Genomic DNA, 11,602 nt, shown 5'->3' on the forward strand with positions numbered 1-11,602 from the left:
TTTCTGGATGAGTTTTTGAGCCAAAAAATGCGTTCGATAACGACATAAAATTTTTATTTCTAGAATAGAAGTTCGTTTGATAACGGTTAAAAATATTTACTTCTAGTATATTATCAAAACAAAATCTTCTATGAACAATTTCTACTTCATTTTTAATTTTTAAAATTTCTTTAAAAAAAAGAAATTTTTATTATTAGAAAATATTATTTACTATTTATAAAAATGAAAATTTATTATTTAATTTTTACTCAAGCGGTCGGTAGAGGGTAGCGGTGGGCCGCAGAGGTTAGCGGTGGGCGCGATGGGCAAGTGGCGGTAGGCAATGGGTAGCGGTGGCTAGTGGTGCTGCGATCGGTAAGCGATGGTCGGCAGCGGTGGGGTTGACGGCGGCCGAAGGTGGTCGCGGTTGTGGGCGACGAAGGGCAGTGGTTGGCGGCAGGGGCGGTGGTTGGTGGTAGGGGACAGTGGAGGTCGACAATGAGCGATGGTTAGCGGTGGTTGATGGTGGTCATGAAGGTGGGTGGCAAGGGCCGACGGTGGTAGTTGCGGCGACTTCCAGCATGGTTGCTGTGGCGTGCAGCGACAAGGGTCGATAATGGCCTACGGTGGGTAGGGGCAACCGTGGCGACCCTCCGGAGCGCTCTCGAGTGCGAGGGCTAATGGGTCGCCCTTCAATCCAAGTGCCTGTGGATCTCGGACTCGGGCCCCTCCCAAGGCCCATTACCCATATCGCAACAGAGGAAAAGCGGGGGTTGACCTTTCAGTGTGGTCTAGTGACATGTGAATACGTGTACATGCCTTGGAGTCGCCACCAATCATTTCTTGGAGAGTATGATTGAAACACCCTATCGAATAATCGGGAGGTTCCATTCGATTTTACGAGAACCGGAAAAGTGGGATCGGGGACTTAGTTACGCCAATTATCTTAAGCGACGCCATTTCGGTACCTAAATTGACTGAATTTTCTAACCTCAGGATTTCATGCAGATGAATTGGGGTACGAATCCTAAATCTAGGGATTCATACAGATAGGAGCAACTACCCTAATAAACACAATCAATAAAGAAAGTGCGCAAATAAAGGAATCGGATCACGTAGATAAATCGCATCAAATCAGTATGGCATTCCTAGTAAAGCCCTATTGGCTTAGAGTATAGTCAATCACAGCTCGGAGGATAAACAAGGATGATTCGAACATGATTTGCTAATGAGAGGCAAAATCATAATTTTGAGAAAATTGGGGGATAATTTGTCGAAAAGGGAAAAATCATCATTTCAAAAGAGATTTAGAGTGAAAAGAGTCGAAAATAGGATTAGCCACCTAAATTGACCCATCTCCTAATTTTTGGCATTCTTTTTTATTTTTTATTTTATTTTTTTTGAATTTCTATGGTTTTTTTTTTTTTAAATCATTTTCTATTTTTTTTATTCAAAAAGAAATTCGACCCTGCCCATAACCCGCGGACGCCTGACCCGACTTGCGTGAGTCCCGACTAGTCTAAAGGAAAACGACGACGTTGTTGGACTTCCGAATGGACCTTTTTTTAAAGTATTTTTTGATTTTTTTATTCAATTTTTGAATTCCCATCCATTTTTTGGATCTGTGGCTTTAAAACATGACACTTTTTCAACTCCTAAGCATCCGACTACTATTTGATTTTAATATTCAGAAAAACAGATGGACGGCCGAGAGCTTTACGGTGACAATCAATGGTGAGATCTTGTCCGATTTGAGCGATCTAGGTATCATTGGAATCGTTTCGACGTCAGCTATCACATATCCAAAAATCAGCTCGATCCAATGGTGGAAACTATGTGAAAACAGCAAGAGCAGGTTCAGCCACGGCAACAAACGGGCGCGTCTTGCACGATATCAATCCAAACCAAAGCTACGACTAGCATCCATGGGATCTAGGGATACTCACCTCATATCCTGATCGGGTCGAGGATGTCCAGAATGAGCCAAATAGCTCAAGGTAGGTTCGGGACTCAACCATGAATTTTTATGCAAACACAAGACCAAACAAAAATAATAGCGCGGTTATAGATGTCTAAGGAGTAGTTTAGACCAAAGATCTTGCGGAATGGTTGAGTGAAACAAAATCGCTATTAATGGTCCTCCGAAAGCTTGAAAATGCACTTACGTTTCCTGGTGAACAAGACGGTTCGTCGTACTCCTTGAGATCACACGAAGCTTATGGACTTCGTCTTGAAGACCTGCCGGCATTTGGTTACCGTCGGCGAAGCTCAGGAGATCTCTCTCCAAAGCTCTTCAATCTCCGTTTTTTTGAGCTCGTGTGGAGGATTTTTTTTTTCTTTCCTCTCTTTTTTTTTTCTTCCCCTGGATCTCCGCCTCAACCCCTTCTTATGTGATTCCTCTCTGCCGTGTACTCAAGTGCACTCAAGTGCACTCAAGTACACCCGAAATGGTTCCATTCCTTCGTCCATCCTCCCTTCAACCACTCAAGTGCACTCAAGGATGCCTGAAATGGTTCCATTCCTTCGTCCGTCCTCCCTTCGGCCACTCAAGTGCACTCAAATACACCCCAAATGGTTTCATTCCTTCGTCCGTTCGTCCTCCCTTCGGCCACTCAAGTGCACTTAAGTACACCCTCAAATGGTTTCATTCCTTCGTCCTTCCTCCCTTCGGCCACTCAAGTGCACTCAAGTATACCCCAAATAGTTCCATTCCTTCGTCCGTCCTCCCTTCAGCCACTCAAGTACACTCAAACGCACTCAGGTGCACTCAAATGCACTTTCCCACCGAAAGGAGCCAAGCCGCTCCTCGAATGCCTCTTTTTTCCCAATTCAAACTCAATCTCATACTACTAGTTCAACTAAATGCAATGCGTGCAAAAATAATTATGTGAGATGATTTTTGTTTAGAACTGATTAGTTCTAATTTATGCAAAAATGACTGACAAAGATTAGTCAAAATTTAGGTGTTAACAGCGGCCGGCGGAGGTTAGTAGGGGCGGCGGTTGACGCGGTGGGGTAGGGATCGACAAAGGAAGGAAGACAGAGAGTGCAATGAGGACTTGAGAAAAAAGGAATAGCTTTAGTAGGTTATTTCTCATTTCTGTTTATGGAATATAGAAGCTACAAATTTTAACTTCTCACTTCTCTTTTAGATCTATTTCTTGAACAACAATTTGTTCTAGAAATAGACAGTAGAATTGCATTACCAAACGAATTTTTGTTCCAATCATATTCCAAAACAAGTTTGGAATAGAAATAGAGAAATAAAATGGTTATCATGCGCGCCATAATACTGCAAGGAGAATATTCATGCATAGAGAATTATCTTATTTGTGGACATAATTTAAGTTTCGTGATTAATCATTTTTAGGAAACACGAATGTTGTCTAAAGATTTAAGAGGCAATTTTGTAAAGATGGGCTAGGCAAGCAACTAGTGAAACAAAGGGGGCCTAAGTGTTGGTTGAATGTGCGAAAGCCAGAAAACAAAAAGAAGGACAGATCAAGGCAGAAAACAAAAATAAGGGCTTTGTAGTCCTTGCCTGGTGGCAGTGAGGGTCAGCCGGCGATGTTCGCCAAACTTCATTGAAAAAAAAAAAGAAAAATACGAAAAATAAATAATATAAAAAATTATAAAGAAATTCCTACAATTAAAAATTAAAAAATTTTATTAAAATCATGTTAATTATTGGGTCTCTTAAATAGGTTAAGTCCACCTAATAGCTAAGTAGCACCGACACTAACATGCAACATGACACGTCGACACGGAGAATTCCAACATATTAGGACACGTTATATATTAAATGTATATTGCAATATAATGATAAATTAACATATTATTATTTCAGTCAAATTATTTTGATTCAAATCCATAAATGGGTTGTTTTAATTTCCAAAAATAATATATATTCATATGAAAATTACTTGGGTAGAAGGGATTATTATTTAATTAATTAGTCATAATTAGGGGGAGCTAAGCTTAACCCAAAAAATAAAAAAAAGATGAGAAAAACCAAGTATGATGGGAACCGCTCACCATGAGCGGTAAGATTACACTGGCTTCTCTTGCTTTATAGACCATCTTCTCCATTTCAACAATCCTCTTGCCTCCTATATGTGCTCCTCCTTACCCTACCCGCAACCCCATGGTCTACCTCAACATCTTCGGCCTCCTCTCCACCTTCCAGTTCCCAAGGCTCTTTGCCTTCATCACCCTCCTCTCAACCATCACCACCACCGTCACCGCCCTCGCAGACCCAACGCCTCACCTCCTCTGACCTCACGTGCCGCCTCTCCCCCACCTCCCTCGCCGATGTCCTTCGCTACCATGTGCTCCTCCAGCTCCTATCCTCCTCCGACCTCCACCAGACCCCCTTTGGACCCACGACACGCGTTCGAAACCGACACGGTGGCTCCTAGAGAGTGTCCATACTACCTAGCCTAATCGTGAAATGGTAGAGGCCTTTTAGAAATGATTTGTCTTAAGTGGGTTTTAAATGGGTTTACAATTGACCCATTTATAACCCACTTGTTTAGGCATCTTTGTTATTTAGATCCATTATATTGGCCTACTAAGTTTGTTATAACCCATGATCCATTTAAATACGTGTGGATTGTTAAATGAATTTTGGATCCATTTTAACAGATCTAGTTTAAACATGTGTGCAATGTAACTTGACCTCTCATTATATCTTGTGGAAAAAGTTAACAAATAAGAAAAAAAATAAAAACACGATTATCTCATTTTTATCCATCTCCTCATAGGCATAAAGGGTGTATGCTAAACTTCAGCATAATATTGGGTAGAAGGACATCTCGGGTGATAATATTTGTATATGGCACTCACTGTGGTGCCATTTTTTTCAATCATTTAAGTGCTAATTTTTTTGAAAAATGATTATTTTAATGCCAACTCCAGTTACCCTGGCCGGAAATCATACATGGCATTGTTTCATAAATTAACTAATCCTACGTGGCTGCTAGAGATCCTATTCAGCTTCCAAAGCACAAACGATGTCGTTGAGCCAATTTCATGGAGTAACTTTTAGTGCCATAAGTTGTAAATTATGATCTTTTGAGTGCCAAATTTTTCTGAAAGTAATCACTTAAGTGCCATAAGTAGTAAAATATGATCACATAAGTGCTATAAGTTTAAGAAGATATCCCAGCCACGTCGACTTAGCGACGTTGTTCTCTTTGCACACATGGAATTGATTTTTCATTTAAAAAAGCCATGTCTATAAATTGTTCAAAATGAAAATGCCATGTCACTAAATTGTTTTAAATAAAAATGCCATGTAAGTATTTTACCCGAAATCTCTCACCATCGGCACTTAAGTGATGTTTTTTCTCCAATTTGGCACTTAAGTGAACCGGCAAAAAATTTGGACAGCAAAATGAGCACCGTACATAAATATTGTCACTTGAGGTGTCCTTCTACCCGTAATATTGTATTTCCAAATACTGAAATATGAAATGATCTAGAAAATGATTGATGCCGGGACTCCTAGATGGACGTGGATGAGGTCTAAATAAGTATTGCCCAAACGAAGATGAATGACGTTGAATTTGGTTTCTGCTATTTCCACACTAAAATTAGTTGCTTTTACAGCCTACTAGATAATGGCCCACGAAATGCACGGGCCACTCTAAAGGTAAATGTGTATAATAAAAATGCCAATTAATTTGAATCATCTCTCTCCTGCTACTGAATAAGTCTCTTGGTCATTTTTTTCATTCTCTTTTATCACCTCTGGTTAGATTGAATCTAATTAAATGACTGAATTATCTTTCAGGCGCATGGTAAAAGCTTTATCAAAGTAAGTAGAGATCTCTTCTCGTAGAGATGGGCAAGTAGCCAACGGTAAAATTATTGAAAGAAATGAAAAAAATACAGGACTCCTTTTCATTTTATATCGAACATGAAATATAAATATGAGGTTCATTGGTTTGAAGGAAAACTGTTTTCGTAAAATTATTTTTCGAATTTTCTGGTGTAATAAACCCTCCTTTATTATGTATTAATCATACGAAGTACATTCAAAATTGAATCAATTAAGAACTCATAAGAAGAAGGGGGACATGTGATTGAGAGAGTTGCAGTTACAATTTTGACTAGCAAAGAAGTTAAAGGTGAAAAGTGAAAAATGAATAAAAGTTTATGTAACCATAAATTGGCAGTCATAACTCAGAAGTGTGTAGCCATAGCAAAAAGTGTTCGTGTCCATATTGTTATTGGAATGAATGACATGAACATTGGCAAAGAGTTCACCCCTCTTAGGTGGAGTTTCTTTGTCTGGCTGCATTTTGCGCAGGCAAGCTGCCAAACGAGCGAGTTGGGTCTGATTTGGATCTGGTCGAAAATGGCTCAGTCCATATTGACATATTTATGTACAAATGCAGTTTTATTGACACATACCTATTGGAAAACATCTCTATGATATTTTGATGATTACCAAACTATCTTTATTACTAATATCTATAATGATAAATGCAAATAGTGATATGTGTTACCATCGTCAATGATCATACTGTTAAGCTAAGACGAAATACACTACCTCTGACATGCACCAGTGAGAATGTAAACTCACAGTTGCTTGGAAGCACCAATCGAGTAAGTATCATCATGTGTCTGGATACTAATGAAGATTGAAAAGATCATTGATCTCAACATCTTATGTTATGAAGATGGTATCTTCATTGAAGCTGTCTAACCCTGTTGTCGGCAATCTACATTGGTGATAATGCTTATAAAGATTGAACCATGACTCACCGGGTTTGATGATAGTATTATACGCATCATTATATGAATGTTTGTAGCTCAGGATATAGCCATTACAAGTCTGGGTTCCGTAGTAGGAAACCGAGAAAGCAATCGCAAAAGAAACTGTCAGATCTCTGACTTGGATAGATGCAACGGACCCTATATTTGAAAACCTACACTGACAAGGAAATATACTACAATAGTAGTCCTGATCCACTCGTCATACCAACCTCACTCATGTGCCCCAATCGGATATGCCATAACTGAGTTAAGTCAGAATCATACTCACTTGATGTAACTACAGTAGCTCTTATCACAATCTCTCCTAGTAGATAATAGAGAATATTTAGTTTCTTACCTTTCATAACTGTCGTGGCACCTCTAGAGAAATAAGGTTCTTCTTGTACTCTGGTACATGCCTCATGTCTATCAATGTCCACACCACCCCATCATGCATCTAAATCTGAATTGCACCTATCTCCATGACCTTACAGGATCAGAACTCTACCACCATTTGTAGTTTAATAAGTAGTAAACTAATTCTTATGAGGCATCACATGATAAGAACACCTCGAATCCAACATCCATTCATCTCCCCATGATACAGCAGTTGTACGCAAAACAACCTCTACATGCACTTTCTCCTCGTGACACTAAAAGCACTTCATGCGTCCATGGGTTATATAGCATGACTCTGACCTGCTTTTACCTCCGCTGCTACTAGACCTTTGATGTTGATGTCTACCTCGAATCCCTAATGCTCATTCTACATCCAGCACCAAACAGTCATCTCCCAACTTCCTTTGCCAATTTCCTTAGAAAACAAAGCGGACTTTACCTCTTCCGAGGAAATTGTGGTACACTTCAACAATAGTGAATCGGTAAAGTGCTCCCATGGCTTTGGTAAAGAAGTTAACAATATCATGCCTTGTTCTTCATCATCAAATGTCTTATCGACATTCTTCATATCCATAATGAATTTATTAAATTCATCTAGGTGGGATCCGATAGACGTACCTTCATTATATCCGAACTGAAACATCTTCTTTAACATGTATAAAGGATTGATCAAACCTTTCGTTATATTGAGTGCTTGAAGGTTTTGCCCACAACACTACAGCACCTTTCTCCTCCACCATCTCTATTAACACCTCATCCAATAAATTCAACATTATTATACTCTTTGCTTTCTCCAATAACTCTACCTTTTCAGCCTCCTTCATCGAAATCAACAACTCATCTTTGCCATCCAATGCCTTGGCCAAACCTTGAGTTGTCAATAGTGCACGCATCTTAACACTCCACAACCCAAAGTTGTTCCTCCTGTTAAACTTCTTAATTTCTGCTTTCACTCCAAATATAATTGCAATAACAGAATATCCAGATAATAATTAGACAAACAAAAGTCCCCAATTCAAAATCCAGAATATCTGATCTCAAGCTCTAATACCAATTGTTGTAACATTAACGCGGAAACGTAACAAGATCTAGCAAATAAGTCAATACGAAAAGCACAAGAGAAATAAAAGAGGAACGATTAAGGACAACAAAGATTTACGAGGTTTGATCCGAGATTGATACCTACATCCACAAAAAGAGCCAACGGCAACAATCCACTATAACCGGAGATCAGCGTTACAGTCGCTCACGATACTCGAGTATTTCCCCTACCTAGATTACACCCAAGCCCAAAGCATTTACAAATAAAACAACTAACTTGGATGTAGAACCCACTAAGCACAAATCACCGTGTTTAAACTCCTCCGTGCGATAAAAAAAAAGGGCATCACTAAGGCTGCCACTTTTTATCTTCGTCATTCATCATTTGTGGGAGTCCACTGTAAGTCTATAGGAAGTCTTTTTCTTCTATGTACAAATAAAAGCAAACACTTGCTTTTGTTTCTTTTCTTGGACAAAGAACTTTCTACCCTCAATATAATATATTTATATGTGAGTGCTTTATTTTGTCCTGTAGTGCCATAGAGTTCTTTTCCTTTTGTTTTAAACCGTAACCAAATATGTGCTTCTTGAATTTATTTCTGTGGTCACACTTGGATAATTATCCAAACAGACCAGATTCCATAAAAGGCTCAAACTGAAGACATAATTTAACAATTCTCTAGTTTGGCTCGATGTTTGAAGCTAAGTCACAAGTGCTAATCATTTCGATGCTCTCCCAATGCCCCGACGGGCGCTTACTATCTACAAACGCCAATTGTGCTTAAGAAAAGGTTGAGATTTGCCAAAGGAACATATTTAGTTATCACGTCTGCCGGGTTCTTCGCTGTAGCTATCTTTTTCATAACAACCTTACTATTTCCTAGGACATATCGGATGAAGTGGTACCTGATGTCAATATCCTGCGTGTGCTCGTGATAAATTGGATTATACACTAGATATATCGTACATTGATTATCACAGTATATATTAATACTTTTATGTTCTAACCCAAAGTCCAAAAGCAAACTTTTTAGCCATATCGCCTCCTTCACTATAAAGGTCATTGCTACGTACACCGCCTCGATCGACAACAAGGCAATGTGGTCTTATAAGGACGCCTTCCAATTAACTACACCACTTGCAAGCATAAATATGTAGCCGGCTAAAGACCTTCACTCATCCAAGTCACCCGCATGATCCAAATCCAAAAAACCAATGGTCTCACTACTATTTCTATCCCTACGGTACATTATGCTCCTCCTCCTTGTCAATCGTAGTGTATTCACAAACTTCGCTAACTGCATATTAAAACGTGCAACATCTTCTCAATACATTTCTTTTGAGACAGAGTTAATGCTCATGCAGTCCTATCATACAATATCTCTATAACCAACATTTTCTTTACAGCACCTAAATCTTTCATCTCAAACTTAGTACTCAACTGCCTTTTTAGCACATTAATATTAGACATATTCTTTGCTACTATCAATATCTCATCAACATATAATAAAAGATATATCAAAGACCCACCTCCAATCTCTTGAAGTAACACAATTATCCACTTGACTCTTTGAATAGTCCCAACTAGCCATGAAAGCATCAAAACACTTATACTACTATCTATGAGACTGTTTCAACCCATATAACGATTTTTTTAGTAAACAAACATGATCTTCCTTACCTAGAATAGCAAATCCCTCTAGCTACCTCATGTAAAACTACTCCTCTAACTCACCGTGAAGAAACATCGTTTCCACATCAAGCTGCTCCAGGTCGAGATTCTGTGCAACAACTAAGGCAACTAAAACACTGAATAGAAGTATGTCTTACCACGGAGAGAGCACCTCGTTGTAATCAATGCCCTCATGCTGTATGTATCCATTCGCAACAAATCTCACCTTAAACCTCACCGCTTCGACATTGGGAATGCTCTCTTTCCATTTGTAGACACATTTGTTTCAAACAATCTTCTGATTTTTGGGTACTTTAACTAGCTCCCACATCTAATTTCAAAGAAGTGATTCCATATCTTTACTCATAGCACCTAGCAACTACGACCACTCAAAACTAGTCATCGCCTCAGAGTAAGACGAAGGCTCATATGTATCTACATCATCACCTACAATTAATGCATAAACAATATCTATATAACCATAATGTGCTGATGGTTTAATTTGCTTTCTCTATTTGTCTATTGCTATAGTGTGTTGTAGCTCTAGTGGTTGTCGGTATCACCGAGTTTAGAAATTACAGCCTCATATGCAGTCTATACCCTATTACCTTGCGGTCTCCAAAGTTTCCACTTGAAGATCCACCTCACTATTGACATCATGGAATATTTGCTATGTTGGTTGTGTCTTAGAATTTCTCTATCAAAGCACGGCAATCTCAATGAATATCACATCTCTGCTAATAAGAAAATCAGGTGACCTAGGATCGGTGCACCACAACCGATAGTCTTTCATCCCATGTGCATAACCCAAAAATATGCATTTCTTCACCCTTGGCTCAAGCTTACCATCACTAGTAGGAGCACACACAGAACATCCAATACTCGTAATCTAGAGTAATCAACAAGTTTCCCCAGTCATACTTCCCAAGAAGTCTTCCACTCGATAGCAGATGGTGGAGATTGATTAACCAAGCAACATGCCATGTTCATTGCTTCAACCCAAAATTCCTTTCCTATTCCCGCATGCGAAAGCATGCTCCAAGCTTGCTCAAGTAAAGTTATGTTCTTCTGTTCTGCTATGCCATTCAATTGTTGTGAATCCTGATTTTCTCGCCTAATTAATTAAAGGCCATAACAATATTAAAATCAAATTACTTGACTTAGAATTGACTAATGTCATGTAATTTTGAGGGTTGGTAATGCAAGTTTAATTTCTCGGGTGAGAAATATTAGGTAACCATCTTACAAAAGAGACACCCTAAAATGTTACTCAACCAATTAAGTACGAAAATAGTATAAATTAGATGTTAATTGTTACTAAGATAATTATATTAAGAAGTCCATCAACGGAGTATTGTATAAATTTAACTACTAAGTAACATTATCAAGAGCATAATACATGGTATTAGAATCAATCGGGTATTCTAATAATTAGAGCATGTCTTGTGATTACTTATATGATAATGAAGTTAATATTATATGCTAACCAAAAGTACCAAGTAATTATAGAGAAAACTACAATCTAATCTAAGATTCATTATGCATAATGTACATAACTAAGATAATGGGGCAAAATGGACATTTCCACCCTAGTATGGCAAAAAATTCTTAGGAAATTGTGCTCAATTTTCACTCAATTACCCATCATGATTCACCTTATAATACAATTCATGAATACTATTCTTGCCTTCCATTAAGCCCAATAGGATTCCATGACAAATTGAAGATTGTACTCAATATTTTCCCCTC

Source organism: Rhodamnia argentea, chromosome 6 (genome assembly GCF_020921035.1).
Source record: "Rhodamnia argentea isolate NSW1041297 chromosome 6, ASM2092103v1, whole genome shotgun sequence".
Lineage (NCBI taxonomy): Eukaryota > Viridiplantae > Streptophyta > Magnoliopsida > Myrtales > Myrtaceae > Rhodamnia > Rhodamnia argentea.